General features: G+C 33.9%; 1 protein-coding gene across 1 annotated transcript in view; it reads left to right on the top strand.

The window, feature by feature from the left end:
- LOC134853961 (uncharacterized) overlaps positions 1-18,957 on the top strand; it is a 192,383-nt gene that overhangs the window by 36,440 nt on the left and 136,986 nt on the right. The gene's annotated exons all lie outside the window — the stretch shown is intronic.

The following is an 18,957-nucleotide window of genomic DNA, read 5'->3' as shown; positions in this document are numbered from 1 at the left end:
TTTCCATAAAATTGATTTTGTCTTTTCGAACTTTTTGCATGCGTTTTAATAAAAGTGCTAAAACTTTGACTAAAATTTTTTTGAATCACTGATTTCAAATTATTGGTGACCAAAGTTGAATTTTGGAATTCTGAAAACCTTCTAAGCCACAGAAGATGTGAAATGGTGGAAAAATTAAAAAGCTGCCAAATTTGCTGACGTTGTGGAATTTTTGGATTTTTCTATAATTTCAGCTAAGATGGCCCGTACGCTACTGAATGACCCAAATTCTTGTTTCTGAAAAATGAGAATGATATAAATCCGGAAGAAAAATTGATTTAACAGAAAAAAATAATCATTTGGTCCGCGAAATTGCATGACTCATAAATCTACCTAAGATTGTAGACATCGAATAAATCACCAGTTCAGCTAACTTGCACAGATGAAACTTTTTTGTTATTTTAAGTTATTTCATCTTTTCCATTTGTAGAAAAGTCCTAAATGTTGCTTCTGTTGTGTTGATTTCAGTAGTTAAATTCTTGCTGTAATTTTTTTTCCTCGAAAAAAATTGAAACCGATGAGGACAGTTTCCTTTTAGCCTACCAAGAGAGAGAAGTTAGGTTTGGAAGGATTATCTATCAATTATTATTATTATTACAATTTATTATTATAATTATTATTATGATTATTATGATTATTATTATTATTATTAGTATTATTATTACAATTTATTATTATTATGATTATTATGATTACAATTTATTATTATTATGATTATTATTACAATTTATTATAATTATTATTATAGTTGATAAGTTGCAGAAAAAATTCAAAACCACTCCTATAAAATTAAATGCGCCTAGTTTAATTTAAGAGAAAAACAGAAAATCACCTGCTCATAGATACGAGTTGCCAATAAATTAGGAAATCTGGAAAATACAAAAAATTGACTAATACTGGCTATAATCTCAGCAGACACATATAGAGCTAGATAAAAATTAACCGGCGTGAAATATTTATAGTAACCCTGGATTTGAAAAAAAAATTCAGTATGATTATAACAGCAAACGTATTTAAAAAATCTTGCTCGTTTTCGTCTTGGTATCGAACGGTCCGAAAACAATCACAACCCTGGTACTGGATTACAAATATGTTAAAGTTAGAAATTTCGTCATGAAAATGCGCTTCAAGAAGCTTAAACGGTGTCAGGACAAAAGATACCATACCAAAAGCTCCCATGACAAAAGATACCATACCAAAAGATCCCTTGTATAAAAATCGCCCATACCATAAAATCCCATGCCAATTAAGAAGATCCCATGAATTATGAACAAAAATCTTGATCAAAGTGTAAGCAGAAATAAATCTAGAGTAATGATATCTCAATTAGGTTCGCGCTATTGAAAAACAATGCAAATTTAAGATAACTAAATTTAAACTGGACTCATTTTTGGGATTAACATAGTGCCAATATGTTTTTAATTTAGTGTTAATATGGCATTGAGTTAAAACAACTTAATTGAAAATGTATACACTCTGCATTCATTATCTCCCTCTTTAACTCATTGATACGTCAAAAATGAATTCTTTTACTTGGGGAACCTCACAAAAAGGCCAAACTCTGATTATTCTTGATGGCCATGAATTTCAAAAGAAACGCGATACGAAGATAACGACACACTGGCGCTGCAGCAAATGGAGATCGTATAACTGCCCGAAAACTTTGATCACTTCTGGGAGCGATATAATCTCACAGAGCAACGAGCATAGTCATGAGCTCAACGCAGGACGCTCAGAAGCTCGGCAACTAGTTCAAAAAATGAAGGAGACAGTTAGGAATCAATTAAATCCAGTAAACAGCCACATAATCGCAGCTAGTTTCCAATTGGTGCAGGACGAAAAAGCAACCCAACTGTCTTTGCCCTCCCGGTCGGCGCTAACACGAACTTTAAACAGAAGTAAACAAACGACATCCCTGCCCACTATTACCACATATGACCGTCATTTCGAAATACCCGATCGTTTTAAGCGATTTTGTCTTTTTGATAGCGGAAAACAAGATACGGAACGCAAACTAATTTTTGGCGACATTGAGAACCTCAATGCACTTAAATTGTACAACAAAACCTGGCTTGTAGACGGTACTTTCAAAATTTGCCCCAGTCAGTTTTACCAGCTGTACACTGTACACATCCAGATTGGCGGGTTTTATCCACCTTGCGTCTACGCTCTGCTAAGCAATAAGCGTTTATCAACCTATAACAAATTCCTAACCGCACTCAAATCGCTTATCGGTGACGTAACCCCGGAAAGAATTTTGATCGACTTTGAAATTGCGGCTCTGAGTGCTTTTACCTCTCATTACGAAACTGACATTAAGGGATGCTATTTTCACCTCTGTCAGAGCTTTATGCGAAAAATATCCGAATTGGGCCTTAAAAAGACGTACGAATCAAACATCGAGCTAGTCTTAGCGCTGAATATGATTCCTGCGCTTAGTTTTGTGCCGGAGTCAAAAGTGGAAATCGGGTTCGACCTAGTCATTGAAGAAATATGCAGTGTGGCAACCAAACTGGATATTTCACAAAACGATCTCGAAAAATTAGACGAGCTCACTGCTTATTTCCAAAAAACGTTCATTAGAGGCAACTGAAGGGTGGCATCTAGGTGTAACCGCTTTGTTTCAAGGCAGCCATCCTTCAATACATACGTTTCTCGAAAAAATTCAACTAGATTCCTACAATCAAAAGTTCAACATTTTGAAGGCATCCAGCGGCACTATCAACTTATCCCGGAAAAAGTACCGTGATCTGAATGAAAAAGTTCAACAGATAACAAGTTCATACACAGACTCTAACTTATTGTCTTATATCCGTTCACTTGCCCATTTAACCTATTAAACTTTGTTTTAGTTTTTGCCTAATTTTTCCTAAATTTAAATTTGTTTGATCAACTTTTTTATAGACGTCTCCTTGCACCCTCCCGGAGAACGCCGAAACGCAATACTACGACTCGCATTCGAAAATGCTGTCTCTAGCAATTTGATCCCAGAGCAGTTGCTCTTATTTGCGGGACGCTAGGTTGGGGGTAGGGGCCTGACGGCCCTTTTAGTATTGCGCCTAGCGAAAAAAAATTGATCAAAATTGAGAATTGATATTTTGTATCAAATAGAATGGCAAGTGATTCGTAATGAAAATGATTTCAAAGCTTTAGAATTTTGCAAAAACTCAATTTCAATTTTGTACCGACTTGAGTTGTCTGGAAAATCAGGCCATTTTTGGCAAAGTTGGTTTTGATTAATTGGAAATCCTTTTCAAGTTCAACTATAGTCTAAGCTGTTTTGAAGTTTGAGTTTCATTTTAAAGGCCAAGTGATTAGCAAGGTCATTTATGTTCGAAATTTGTGCAGCAAAAATTTTGCCGTTTCTTTGATTTTAACCGACGCTTTGTTTTGGCTTTGATCGATTAACCGCTTTATTTTCAATTCTCAGTTTCTTTGTTATTTTATTATGGTATCTTATGTCGTGGGCGATTTTAGAACGAGGTATCTTTTGGAATGGTATCTTATTGACTGGGATCTTCTCGTTTGGGATCTTAAGGTAAGGGATCTTTTGTCATGTAACCGCTTAAACATAAAAACATAAAAGTCAGTTAGAAAAATTAGAAATAGAAACAGAAAGAAATTGAATTAGTACATCAGTTTCCGAACACCAAACTTTGATTGCATTTTACGCGAATAGTGCGAACTTGAAAAAAAAAGTTCGTAATAAAAGTTACTCTAAACTTAGCCAGATTTTGTTGTTTTGTGACAATCGGACCTGAATTAAACCGTGTTGTTTACTTTCTATGAGAGAAACTTGTCAATTTTTGATATATTGCTACAGAGAGAAAACTTTAATTTTTATATTTGAAGCAATTCCAAACTACAGAAATATATTTCGAAAACTGTGCTATTAGCAACAAGTATCAAATAAAGGTGAACTTATTTGTCAATGAGCTAATAATATTTTTAACAAAGATAGCCAGTCGCACAGATTGTTCCGACCAAAACCTTAAAAAACCACATTTAGTTTATTTTAGTTTATTTTGTTTTTGTGAGTGGTGCGATAAAAAGATCTAAACATAAGTCTGGAAACTAGCCATTTTCGATAATCACAGTAAATTAGGCATTTTGTACAACAGTTCTCTTCAAAAAATTACGAACTTGTTACTACGAATGTTACCAATATCCTTCTACAATAAACCAGCTCGCTCGCTTTACTCGTTCGAAAATTTTTTAAAACACGAACTTTTCAAACCAGTTTTCCTCGACAATGCAACAGTTGTTTTAAAAAATAATAACGTCGTTAAAATGACGACTGAAAGGGCTTGCTTATAGAAAATTACTCGACCCAGTACAACAATTACATGAGGCACCAAATTTTGCGTAGAAAACAATAAGAAAAAAAAACAAAAAAACTAAAATACACCCAAGTACAAATTCTCTCGATTTTTAATGGTCGGAACAATAAGAATTTTTTTTTAAATATCGGGGTACAAAGCCTACAGAAAACGTAGTCATCATTTGTTAAACTTCAGTTTGTAATTTTTTTTGGTACGAAATGATCAATTTCTCAGATCAAAATCAATATATTTACACTAATTATGTCCAACTCAACCAGAACAATTTTTGTTATTCTCACCACGCTTTTCATTTACTTGATACCTAGGCACGAGAACTATTTTGATATGAATGATTGTTTAAATACCGAAAAATTTGGTGTTTTAGTAATGAAAGATTAAATAGAACACTTCGTAAAGGCGCAGCCAGCCTATTTGGATTTCTATCTAAATTTTTAGAGTTTCTGTGGTTTTTTCACAATATCCAAAACTTGTGAGTAGAAAGCCATTTACAAAACTTAATTTGCGAGTATGTATCGAGTATGTGTTCAAAAAACAGTACAGTTTTGCAATTTTGGATTAACCTGTGAGACACGCTTTCTGGATATTGTCGAATTTCTGAAAAAAGTGTCAAATTTCTGAGTTTGCCAAATTTCTGAGTATATTTTTCGGGAAATTGTCAAATTTTCAAATTTCTGAAAAACATGGCGGCTGTAAGTTTTCAGATAGAATATAGGATTCCACGATTACCAGTTGAAATTGTGTTTGTCACGGAAAAATCTAAAAAAAAAACAACTATCTTGAAAAATATATATATAGAACTGGTGCAAAAAATGCATCGCAATTTTGTAATCAATGGCAAAAATTTTCTTGTGCTCATAAATTAGTTGTCAAAATACATGTGGTTGTTTAACCATCTGTTTTTGTAGGCTCTTGTATATCAAACAGAAGCCTAGCGAGACTTTTGGCATTTTTTGCCATATAATCAATATCAAACAGAAGCCTAGCAAGACTTTGGCAACTTTTGGATTTTATTTTGTCGTTTAACCAATAAACCAACTGTGATAGGGAAGACAGTTGGAGAACTCGAGTTTCAGATTTTAACACTGTTATCGTTCTTCAAGTTAGGCTTTATTCTTTCAAGGTACAAGTTTGTTGTAAGAAAAAAAAATGACCATTGACAGTGCGCCCTAAGGGCACAATTTGAAAGCGGATGCGTGAAATGGCAGACTCACTAAAAACTTCACCACTTTCAGTGAGATTGGGGGTTGGGGGTTGGGGGAACAGACAGAAGCAACACTCAGCCACAGTAGGGTAGGTTACCACTCTGAATTAATGGTTTTTCAAGGCAAAAATATGCGGTCGTACTGATTTAAAAAAAAAATAATAATAATAATTTAATCAGAGCCAGAAAAAGCTCGAAAAAAAATTATTTCGAGGCAGTCAAAAACCAACTCATCTGATTTTGCAAACAAATCAAAATAGCCTGAAGTGAATTTTTTAAAGCCTGCAAACTCATGATTTCCGAAGTCTAAATCCTCTGTAATGAAAAACAAAGTCATTGAATGTTTATTTGTCTCAACACGAACGTTTCTGAACATGGATTACAATACAAAACATCTACATAACGAGGGAAAATAAGCAGATATCTTTGTAAACTGTTGATGTGAAAGGCTGAACTATTGAGGTTTGTGGTTTTTTATTATACGGCCCAAAATTAACGAAATTGTTGATTGATAAATTTTTTCTATCTTAAATCCAGATTTAATTTCGCTGCAAGTAAATTCTACCAATCAGATTTGACCATTTATGATTCAACTTTTAAAATATGAAAAAAAGAAGTTTTTGGCCGTATAACAAAATACCCGTATAACGAATGAACAGAACAAACTAATTCTGATTCGTTAAATCAAAATAATTTTACAACTGTATCTGTAATTTAAGCTATGCGCAATTTCACAACCGCAAAAAGCACAACGCCGTAGAAATTAAGCAAAAAAAAAGATTTCTGACATTTTTTGGATTGATTTCTCGACCATTAAGTGCTATAGCAACCATAAACAGAAGCGTAAAACACCGCTGAGTGCTAATTAAGTTTAGGTTTATTGAGCATTTGGATTTTATTTAGCTACATCTAAACTATGTAAAATTTATGCAAAACAATTATATTTATTACTAAATTTGAAAATAGAATGAAGGTGCCATCTTCAGCAGTCTGAGACTCCAGATTTCAAAATCCAAGATTAGAACTCCACCTGAAATAAACAACTTTGTTTAAACCTAAAAATGACCATTTTTTTTTTCATAGTAGTGTACCACATTTTTGGGTAAAAATAGGAGAAAAGAGGTCGGCCTTTAGATAACAATAACCAATCTATGTTAGCCTGGCCAGTAGTGTGCCGGGAAGGGGACCAATACTCCCCCCTCCCCCTCAATACTGGTTGCCATATTTTTCCCAAGGGGCCCCCTTTGGTATAACTTTACATATGCATTTTTGACTGACCAAACTCTAAATTTTTTGGTCAAAATTTTCTAAAAAGTGCCTAAAAACGCCTGCGGCGCAGAAAATTTATGGCAAAAAAAAGGTCCTTATAGTATTTTCTGAGAGCTGAGAAAATCAAATTGCTCGACCTAAAAAAAAAAAAATTGCAAAATTTTCAAAATTTTTTGAAACACCGCTTAGAAAAATTTCTGCTTACGCCACTAGCCTGGACAAACTTGCCGTAAACTAACTAGTTTAATTTAATAAACTCACCGCATCCAGCGCTCACCAATCAACTCTTCCAGATCTGCTTGGCATCTTATGCTTCGCCTTCTACGCCATCTGGGATCCACACACTTACATCATGCTCCGCATCTGATTCCCAAATGGCCGGCTGGCCAGGGGTGAATTTTTTCGGGGACATCTGCCGCGGAGACTCTTGAAAATCAGAGCTGTCAAATCCGGAATCGAGATTAGATCTCTCCTCGCTGATTGTGTTCAGCCGGCCACGAGCCGCTCTGAAGCTCGGAAACTTCAGTTGGCTATCGCGTTCTGGGCAGAAGAAAAAGTAGATTGACCAGAAAAATGCTTTGCAGGCCAACAAAAACAGCACTAAGCTGACACCTATAACAAACTGTGCAAGTTTTGGGAGCATTTTGGTTCCAACGTGTATTTGGAAACGTCGAAAAATGATCAGAACTCGAACTCTGATAAAAAAAAATATTTTAGAGTTTAAAAAGCAGTCTTGACGGTGAAATGAACTTTTTCAGACTGAAAAACAAAATTTGATTCTGCAAGAATACAACTGCATAAGATTGACTTCAAACAAAAAAAGCTTCGCTGCTATTGGTTCTGCTTTTCCTACCTGAGATCAATAAAAACAAAACAGCTTAAATTACTTTACAAAATTAAAAACTATTAAGAACTTTTAAAAAGCGAAGTCCACTAGATAATGCAACAGTCATTTGTTGCCAAACTTTGAAATCAGACAGCTCGGAGCTTGCGAAAGACGAAAATAAACACAGAAAATATCAAAACTAACTCTTTTTAAAGTTCATTACAGAATAAAATTATACATTTAATTTACAAATAAAACGCACCACTGGATATCAATTTTAAAAATCAAAGCGTTTTTTCCTTATTTTAGAAAAACCTACCGAACTATTTATCTATCAAATGAACAGGCATCACAAGATATGAGTAGACGCCCACAAACAACTTAGAGTCTCATTCTCGTGTCCAACGAGTTGCAAAATTTCTTCAAAATCTTTTTTTAACTCAAAAACTTTCAAAAAACGGTGTTCAAAATGTTCAAAAAAATAGTAGAGAAGGATCCCAAAACCGGGTTTCTCGATTGAACAATAAACCTGAGAGTTGGCACGGAAATTTTTGAGCAAGGACAAAAAGTTTCCAAAAAAACGGTCAAAGTTTTAAAACTTTGACTTGTTCAAAGGCCATAATTTTTTTAACGGAAAGAGGCTGTAGCCATTTATAAAAAAGAGCTTTCAACAACCCGTTAATTCGATTACAGATTTGGCAGATTAGTTATCGAGAAAACTCGAAAAAGAAGTAAACAAATCAAACAGACCTTTGCGAGAATAATACTTTTTATGTAAAAAAGTTGGGTGTAGCCGCTTTTGCAGAAGAGATTCACGCAGCCTGTAATTTCAATGGAAATCAAAAAATAAGATGCACAGGGTAATTTTCAATAGAAGTCAAAACGTTTCAAAAATGATCAAAAATTCAAAACTTGATTTTTCCGAAGGTTACAATTTTTTGCGTCAAAAACTATTGGCGTAGTTGCAAAGGAGCTTCTCACAGCCCGTTCTTTGGATAGAAGCCAAAATCTCAAATATAAGATATTGATTTTAAAAAAAATGTAAATATTTTAAAAAAATCAGAAAGTTGATTTATCCGAGGGCAATGACTTTTTGTATAGAACAATGCCTTTTTTTGTATTTTTTGACCGAGGGCAATGACTTATAGTATATTCAAAAATCAGAAGTTTGAAAATTCCCAGTGCCATAGCTTTTTGATCTCCAAAATATGGGCATGACAGCTTATGCGGGCAGAGGAGTTTCCTATTAATTGTTCTACTTCTTGAACAAAAAATTTCAGATTCGAAAGTTTTTGAAATAATCTGTGATTGGGAACTTTGTAGTCATACCCATCTTCATATTTGATGGGTATGACTACAAAATTCCCATCAAATTTTAATGGCACACTCCTCTGTGTGCCAGTTTTATGATCTGGTATGTGGTGGATACCAGATCATAAAACTGGTATCAACCACATACCTCAGAGAGGTAAAGAAAAGTTTAGGAGAATATGGCACACAGAGGAGTATGTGGTTTTTCGTTGATACCTGTTTTTTGAAAATCGGTTGAATGGTTTTTGAGAAAAACTAAATTTTTTAACAAAAACGAAAAACTTTCCAAGGCGTGTCAAAAAATAAGAAACTACAATCTCTATTTTTTCATAACACCTATTTTTTATCAAATTAAAATTCTAGGCAAATATGTCATGTAAGGGATTGAAATTTATGAAATTGAAACAAATCTGACATTCTTTGTGCAGACACTAGCTGAGCCGCAAAAAATGGTTTTATGATAAACTTTCTAAATTTCAAATACTCCTGAAAACACAAGGAATAACTTTTGCAACTACCATGCTACTAGCTTACACCACTACAAAAATTCGTGAGGTGGCAACTAAGCTAACAAAGTTGAGCAGATAAACGATTAAAATACTGAAAAAAACAAGGTCCTTTCGGGATTAAATCTTAGGTCGGCCTTTAGATAACAATAACCAATCTATGTTAGCCTGGCCAGTAGTGTGCCGGGAAGGGGACCAATACTCCCCCCTCCCCCTCAATACTGGTTGCCATATTTTTCCCAAGGGGCCCCCTTTGGTATAACTTTACATATGCATTTTTGACTGACCAAACTCTAAATTTTTTGGTCAAAATTTTCTAAAAAGTGCCTAAAAACGCCTGCGGCGCAGAAAATTTATGGCAAAAAAAAGGTCCTTATAGTATTTTCTGAGAGCTGAGAAAATCAAATTGCTCGACCTAAAAAAAAAAAAATTGCAAAATTTTCAAAATTTTTTGAAACACCGCTTAGAAAAATTTCTGCTTACGCCACTAGCCTGGACAAACTTGCCGTAAACTAACTAGTTTAATTTAATAAACTCACCGCATCCAGCGCTCACCAATCAACTCTTCCAGATCTGCTTGGCATCTTATGCTTCGCCTTCTACGCCATCTGGGATCCACACACTTACATCATGCTCCGCATCTGATTCCCAAATGGCCGGCTGGCCAGGGGTGAATTTTTTCGGGGACATCTGCCGCGGAGACTCTTGAAAATCAGAGCTGTCAAATCCGGAATCGAGATTAGATCTCTCCTCGCTGATTGTGTTCAGCCGGCCACGAGCCGCTCTGAAGCTCGGAAACTTCAGTTGGCTATCGCGTTCTGGGCAGAAGAAAAAGTAGATTGACCAGAAAAATGCTTTGCAGGCCAACAAAAACAGCACTAAGCTGACACCTATAACAAACTGTGCAAGTTTTGGGAGCATTTTGGTTCCAACGTGTATTTGGAAACGTCGAAAAATGATCAGAACTCGAACTCTGATAAAAAAAAATATTTTAGAGTTTAAAAAGCAGTCTTGACGGTGAAATGAACTTTTTCAGACTGAAAAACAAAATTTGATTCTGCAAGAATACAACTGCATAAGATTGACTTCAAACAAAAAAAGCTTCGCTGCTATTGGTTCTGCTTTTCCTACCTGAGATCAATAAAAACAAAACAGCTTAAATTACTTTACAAAATTAAAAACTATTAAGAACTTTTAAAAAGCGAAGTCCACTAGATAATGCAACAGTCATTTGTTGCCAAACTTTGAAATCAGACAGCTCGGAGCTTGCGAAAGACGAAAATAAACACAGAAAATATCAAAACTAACTCTTTTTAAAGTTCATTACAGAATAAAATTATACATTTAATTTACAAATAAAACGCACCACTGGATATCAATTTTAAAAATCAAAGCGTTTTTTCCTTATTTTAGAAAAACCTACCGAACTATTTATCTATCAAATGAACAGGCATCACAAGATATGAGTAGACGCCCACAAACAACTTAGAGTCTCATTCTCGTGTCCAACGAGTTGCAAAATTTCTTCAAAATCTTTTTTTAACTCAAAAACTTTCAAAAAACGGTGTTCAAAATGTTCAAAAAAATAGTAGAGAAGGATCCCAAAACCGGGTTTCTCGATTGAACAATAAACCTGAGAGTTGGCACGGAAATTTTTGAGCAAGGACAAAAAGTTTCCAAAAAAACGGTCAAAGTTTTAAAACTTTGACTTGTTCAAAGGCCATAATTTTTTTAACGGAAAGAGGCTGTAGCCATTTATAAAAAAGAGCTTTCAACAACCCGTTAATTCGATTACAGATTTGGCAGATTAGTTATCGAGAAAACTCGAAAAAGAAGTAAACAAATCAAACAGACCTTTGCGAGAATAATACTTTTTATGTAAAAAAGTTGGGTGTAGCCGCTTTTGCAGAAGAGATTCACGCAGCCTGTAATTTCAATGGAAATCAAAAAATAAGATGCACAGGGTAATTTTCAATAGAAGTCAAAACGTTTCAAAAATGATCAAAAATTCAAAACTTGATTTTTCCGAAGGTTACAATTTTTTGCGTCAAAAAATATTGGCGTAGTTGCAAAGGAGCTTCTCACAGCCCGTTCTTTGGATAGAAGCCAAAATCTCAAATATAAGATATTGATTTTAAAAAAAATGTAAATATTTTAAAAAAATCAGAAAGTTGATTTATCCGAGGGCAATGACTTTTTGTATAGAACAATGCCTTTTTTTGTATTTTTTGACCGAGGGCAATGACTTATAGTATATTCAAAAATCAGAAGTTTGAAAATTCCCAGTGCCATAGCTTTTTGATCTCCAAAATATGGGCATGACAGCTTATGCGGGCAGAGGAGTTTCCTATTAATTGTTCTACTTCTTGAACAAAAAATTTCAGATTCGAAAGTTTTTGAAATAATCTGTGATTGGGAACTTTGTAGTCATACCCATCTTCATATTTGATGGGTATGACTACAAAATTCCCATCAAATTTTAATGGCACACTCCTCTGTGTGCCAGTTTTATGATCTGGTATGTGGTGGATACCAGATCATAAAACTGGTATCAACCACATACCTCAGAGAGGTAAAGAAAAGTTTAGGAGAATATGGCACACAGAGGAGTATGTGGTTTTTCGTTGATACCTGTTTTTTGAAAATCGGTTGAATGGTTTTTGAGAAAAACTAAATTTTTTAACAAAAACGAAAAACTTTCCAAGGCGTGTCAAAAAATAAGAAACTACAATCTCTATTTTTTCATAACACCTATTTTTTATCAAATTAAAATTCTAGGCAAATATGTCATGTAAGGGATTGAAATTTATGAAATTGAAACAAATCTGACATTCTTTGTGCAGACACTAGCTGAGCCGCAAAAAATGGTTTTATGATAAACTTTCTAAATTTCAAATACTCCTGAAAACACAAGGAATAACTTTTGCAACTACCATGCTACTAGCTTACACCACTACAAAAATTCGTGAGGTGGCAACTAAGCTAACAAAGTTGAGCAGATAAACGATTAAAATACTGAAAAAAACAAGGTCCTTTCGGGATTAAATCTAGATGTTTTCAGAATCCATAAAATAAAATAAAAAAATTGAAAAATTGGAAGAAAAGTTGTTAAATTAGAAACAAAGAGTAGTTCCCATAACAAGTCACTTGCTTTAACCGGGGAAAATTACTCCAAAAAATTTTCCAGGAAAGCAGAGTGGAAATTAGGAACGAATAGCCACTTGCTGTGCCAGAATCTTCTCGGCACAACGATTAAGGTAAAAAACATTAAAGGGGGGGGGGTTGATCACCTGCTGACTCATAGGGTCCCCCTTTATAACATTTTGAATTATCCATTTTTGGCTGACGAACCCTAATTTTTTTCTAAAGGCGCTTAAATATACTAATTTTGAGGGGGAGCGCGCGCCGAAAAAACGCTACTTTTTGGTCGAAAGTTTCCAAAAAATGCCTAAAAACGCCTTTTTGGCCTTTTTTCCAAAATTCGCCGGGGGCGCAGAAGATTTGGTCAAAGTAGGGTTTTTATAGTGATTTGGTTTTTATAGTGATCAGAAATCGACAAATTTGTCCTAAAAAAATGTCGACAAAATTTTCGAATTTTTTTTTTTTAAATTCGTCCTTCCTGAGAAAATCCTAGATCCACCCCTGCTCAAAAATAAATAAAAACGAACAAAAATTTGACAATTGTGTTTTCTTTACCAAGAATTTCCAATTTTTTCTATTTTTTCAGTAAAGGGTCATTGTTATAAGAAAAACTGAAAAATCAGTAGTAATTAAAGCAAAACTAAAATTTAAATTGCGCTAAATTAAATTTTATGTCACTAAACTTGAGTTCAAGGCTAAAAAAAATTGCGAGATTTTGTATAACAAACACGAAACCTTTCTTCACGTAAAATTTTTTTGTTTGTTATCATACTACACTTAGTCCCCTAAAAAAATTTTCATGAGACAGCTTAAATCGGAACGAAAAACACATCCAAGTGCCAAAACCACAGAGGCACTTAACATAGTGGTAAGGCGTTTCCTTTAAGATCATGTGGTACCGCGACAAATCACAACAAAAAACAACTTGCAAAAAAACCAACTCGCAAATTTAAGGAAAGCTCTCACCAAGATTGAAAACTAATTTATAAGTTAGGACTTTTGGTTTAAATTCGCCTGAGCGCGCGCCTCTCCGCTTTTTGTCTATAACTGTAATTTCGTCTAAATTTTAAATTCTTACTCCATGTCCGCAAGCTCGCAAAATATTATATTGGTTTTGCAGTGAGTATATTGCGAGATGTCATTTTATGCGAGTTGTTTTTTAACTGTCTTTCGAGGCGATTTGTCGCATTACGAGATCGGGTTATTTATCTCCGTCCATGGCAAAAATAGAATGCGAGGACGAGTTCTCATTTGACCTCTAGCTTCAGGTTCGCCATATTGACTATGCTTTGAGAAGCCTGATAGCCTTTCAACTTTTATCAGCAGAAGCCTCAATTTTTATCATTGCCATTACATCCTACGCCTACTTCCGTCCTTTCATGTCGTAAAATGGAGGCAACAAAAAATAACCAAATTTTCTTCAAGAGCTGTTCTTCAAAAAAAAGGCACAAAGATTTTGACTGATGAAGGTGGAGAGAGTTTTTCTGCTAATTTCCATGAACACAGTATCGTTTGTTGCAATGAAGTTAAATATTGATTAAACTCATTATGGTTCATTTTTGTTATATTTCATACATGGATACATGTATCAAAATTCTTTTTAAAATCACACACCATATCTGCATTTAAATGCAAAAAAAATCGCCACAGAAACACTAATTTTTCTCATAGTTTTTCACATAAACGTTTTTTTTTCTAATCTAGCTATCTGCAATGCATAGTAATCAAGTTAAATAACCGGTCATAGAAAAACTCACTGCTTTTATTTAACCTGATGAAATCTGTTCGCAAAGTTGTTTAGGGAAAAAATTGCAACCGGTTTCGATACATTTGCTTTGAAAAAAGTAAAACTTCTGAAAAAAAATCATCAATTTTTATGCTATGCAGCAAAATAAACCTCATAATAATCGCAATGATGAGATTAAATTAATGGCTTCTAATTAATTTGAGTATCTTTCTAAGCCGGATTATTTGTCCCTCAAATGTTAATCGAATCAACAATCTTGCACTTAAATTGTCCCTAATGGACCAAATTAACCAATTCCAAACCCCCTATTTAAATTTAAAATAATCGCAATAGAAAATCTGTCTATTTTCTTCATAAGAGCATTCCGGCATGATTAACTTTTAGAAAGTATAGAGAAAAAATCTTTTCACTCATTGCTGACTAATAAGTCTAAATTTGCCTGAAGAAAAACGCAGACCGAGCACAAAGTCAGTCACTTTACTTGCAAGTCAAAAAAGCATAACACTCAGCATCAAGTCTCCTTTTGCGCTTGGTTAATATGCACATAGTTCAATAACCCTGAACTTGAATATTTAATAGAAAAGGTCGAATTAATTTGGAAAAAATCGGATAAGACAAGCGTTTTCTCGATTAAGTAAGATTGGGGAAAGACGGGAAAACCAAGCGCGTGTGTCTGTTTTGTCTCAACCGGAAAGATTAGTTTGAATCAATGAAAAAATATTTTCCAAGCACACTGAGTTTAAACAATTTTCCATTTTTTAATGGTATAGCAATCTCCTGTTGTCAATCTATTATTGAGATTTCTTGTATGTTATCACACTGATAAGAAAATAGGAACAAATGAAAGCATGATTACTTGCTATATGTATTAGGGATACATCAAAAATCAAACACCAAAAAAATTTAGCGATGATTGAAACTGAAACATACTAACTGAAACATACTTGCTGAAAAAGGAGGCAAATCTAATGTTTGTTATCAGAGATGCGGTTTTGAAACAAAGAAAACCTCACTTTTTGCGGATAAAACGAATAAAAAAAAATTGAAAAAAGCATTTTTGCCCCGAAAGAAGTAATCTAATCTTGCTCGGCCATTCTATGCAAAAATTTCAATCAGAGCTTCTCAAACAAATCTGAAATCTTCAAACAAAAAATTTACGACCAAAAAAATTTTAGTTGCGTTTTTTCTCCAGAATATCTTCGGAATGTTCATTAAAAACTCCATTAAAGAAAGTTCATTGATAGGTATAATAATTCGTTGCAGATTTCTCTATGTTTCTCTTGGAGGACAAAAAACAAAAAAGCAAAAAAGCAAAATGACAATCAATCATCCATAACAAAATCCTTTCTTTTCAGTTCTCTTTCTGCCAACTCACTAAGAGTATACAAAATTATTATTGCAATTATCTCGGATGAAACTTTGCAGGAAACTTCATACTCGGCAACTATAATGACTGCACATCAGCAACAAACGGGTCGAAAACCATTCATTAAGAGGCGATTGGAAGCTTCGCACTACTTGAGATATAACACACATATTACACAAAGGCAAAATTGAACTTCGCATGCACAAGCAAAAATGAGACCGATAACGCTACTGGGAAAAACTGAAAGAGTAAAACTTTGAGTCTACAAAATTTTTTAAGTGACGCACGACAATGAGTCAACATAATTGCTAATAACACACGAGCCAATTATGACGCATTAGCAGTACCAGTCAATTTGGAAAAATGAAATTTATCAACTAACATGCTTAAATTTATAGAGCGGACGCATTTTAACTAGTATACGAAAAGTTCATTAAAAACATCTGAACCTGCCCAATTTTTTGCGGGTCTCCTTCCCTACCTCTATGTTAATATCCTAAGCATTGGTTGTAATTAATAGCTGGTTATTGATCAAAATTAACACTTTCAAAATGAACACATTTGGTTGCAACAACAATTGTGTCGCGACATTATTTGCGACTTAGGTTGAAAAAAAAGATAGTTCGTACTAGAACACACACTTTGCTTGTGTAATGACGAACTAAAGACATAAAGAGAGACTTAGAAAGCAATAACAAAACCGACAATTCTTGAGTAGGTACGTCCCAAGAAAAGAATTCTCAAGCTCCCCTCCCATCACCCCTCAAAAAGTTTTTTTTACAAGCCGATATATGAAAAACCGAAACCAATTGAGCCAAATAATGAAAAATATAGCCAACAGATATTCTCATGGCACAAAAAGGTGGCCATAAAGCCCTTGGTATTTGTGGAACAAATTATGATTGCCAATGTTTTGATAAAAAATAATTCAATTTGAGAAAACTGGGTCAATGGGTAAAGATCAATAAGTAAAAATTCGATTTCACTGGAAAATCAGATCATTTATTTCTTTTTTCGAAACACTCACACTTTCGAAGTTTCATAGTTGAGTTTGTCTTCCTTTCAACAAACGAATTGGACTGGACCTAAAAAGAATTCGAAAATCAAACCGAAAAAAAATTTAATTTGAGCCTGTTCAAATTTTAAGATTTTTCCAGAAAAAAAATCATCACGACCTATATAAGAGTCTGAACTACGTTCATCGACACTTAAAAACTAAAAAAAAAAAAGATATACTGAAATTGGAATTGGCAGTTTTCCAGCTAACTTAAGAAACTAGCTTTACAACTTGAAACTTTGAACTTAAAAGGGCATCCAAATGCAGAAAGTCCAAATCTTGTCTTTTGATGGATAAAGATGGAGATGGATGGAGATGAGCACCAACTTAGTCATTCTGTGCATAAAATTTTTTACAGGAAAAAAATCCAGTACCAGATTTCAACACTCTTGCTTATCGCAAGGGTAATTAAAAGTATGTGTTTTTCTTCATACGCAACGTGCTGTGTTGAATTGTTTTACGAAACTAGATTAGTGTCAACCATATAAACTAAACTCACAAATAATGCTTCAAGGAGTTATTATGACCTCCGCAAGCTGACAAATGCTCTTTTTAATTATAAAAAACATAGTTAATACACTAGATGAAATCTTTTAGTTTACAATTCAATTTGTTCGAATTGGAGTACTTCAACTACTATCCCAAATGCAAAAAAAACGAAGATAAGACAAAATTAATGAAAATTCTTAATGATTCAAAAAAAAATTTGTTTTCAATTCCAGATACTTGCGCTCTTCTGATTCTTTCATATAAAAAACATCGGAACAACATCTTGTAGTCAGAAATTGATTGAAAAATGAAGTACGGAATGAAAAAAAAAACCAATAAGAGATGCAGACGTGGACAGATTATAACATTTCCTACATGCAAATTACCTTATGAACAGTTTTCCAACAATTTTATATCGTTTATTTCATAAGATGGTGGGAAAGCGGAAAAGAGCAACAAGTCTAGCACCCGACTTTTAGGAGTTGCAAAAAAAAACGCCCGACACTTCACAACATTACAACTCCTCTTCACATATTCTAAGTGAAACTCAAAGGTCACTTAAAAACAAAATACATTGCTCTCCAGTTACCCCAAATTAAAAAAGTTTCAAACGCCCTAATTTTCCCAAAAACTATCGCAGGGCAAAATTCACTTCAATTTTTAAACCAGGGCATTGATATCCTACGGGTGGTAAAAATCCCATCAAAACTTCTTAAGTGAAAACATACCAGACCGAGTACACATTTTTCGAATAATAACAATAACCAGTATTATCCCCGATATCGATTTTTTGAGCACTGTCTTAAATGCATGCACTACATTGAAGCTAAATGCTGAATTTAAATACAAAATAAGCTACTCATGTTCAAAAACGAAACTTTCAGTATAATACAAGCGATTGTTTGTGTAATCAGAAAAACAACTTAAATTAAATCGCTCGAATTTAAGTAGTTTTTCTGATTACACAAACAAACCTAACTGAAAACTCTGTTTCACATTAATTTAGACCCGAAACATGCGCCTGAAATTCATTTAAAAATGATGTTTTTGACATTGTAGCGTTATGATCATTGTTCTTCTTTCTTCAACCCCTTTCTGCACTGTCTTCAAATGAACCTAGACCATCTTTTTTGTTACAAAATAGCCTCAAAAAACAAACATGCAGAATACGTGTACAAGCTGGGGGGCAGTATCGATGACAAAAAATACCGATGCACATTTTAGCTAAGAAAAACAATTGCCCGCTTTCAAAAAATGAAGTAAAAGCTCGGAACTTGTAAATTAACTGTGGCCTTCCTGCATTCATATAATGTTTCTGGGTAAGAAAAAAACTAGCGTGTGAAAATTCAATTCCGTATGAAAATCTAATTACAAAATAAAATTGAAACTATTTGTTTTTTTGTGGAACTAAATCTATGTTATTTTAATTTGACAGAATTAATTAAAATTGTCTGGTGAATCCTTCGTGCCACAAGGACCGAAGGAGTGAAAATTATATCAGCCAATCAGAACTCAATATTAAACATTTTAAAATTGAATGGATATTCATAAGCATTTAAGAAAATGTGAAAATTTTGTCACGAGTTTTGAACAGTTGAACGAGTTCTGATTGGCTTAAGATATTTCTGTAACGATAACAGTCGTCAAAATGGTAAGCAGAAA

The sequence above is a fragment of the Symsagittifera roscoffensis genome, chromosome 9 (genome assembly GCF_963678635.1).
Source record: "Symsagittifera roscoffensis chromosome 9, txSymRosc1.1, whole genome shotgun sequence".
NCBI classification, from domain to species: domain Eukaryota; kingdom Metazoa; phylum Xenacoelomorpha; order Acoela; family Convolutidae; genus Symsagittifera; species Symsagittifera roscoffensis.
The sequence above is the reverse complement of the archived record's forward strand: the minus strand, read 5'-3'. Positions and strand labels throughout refer to the sequence as shown.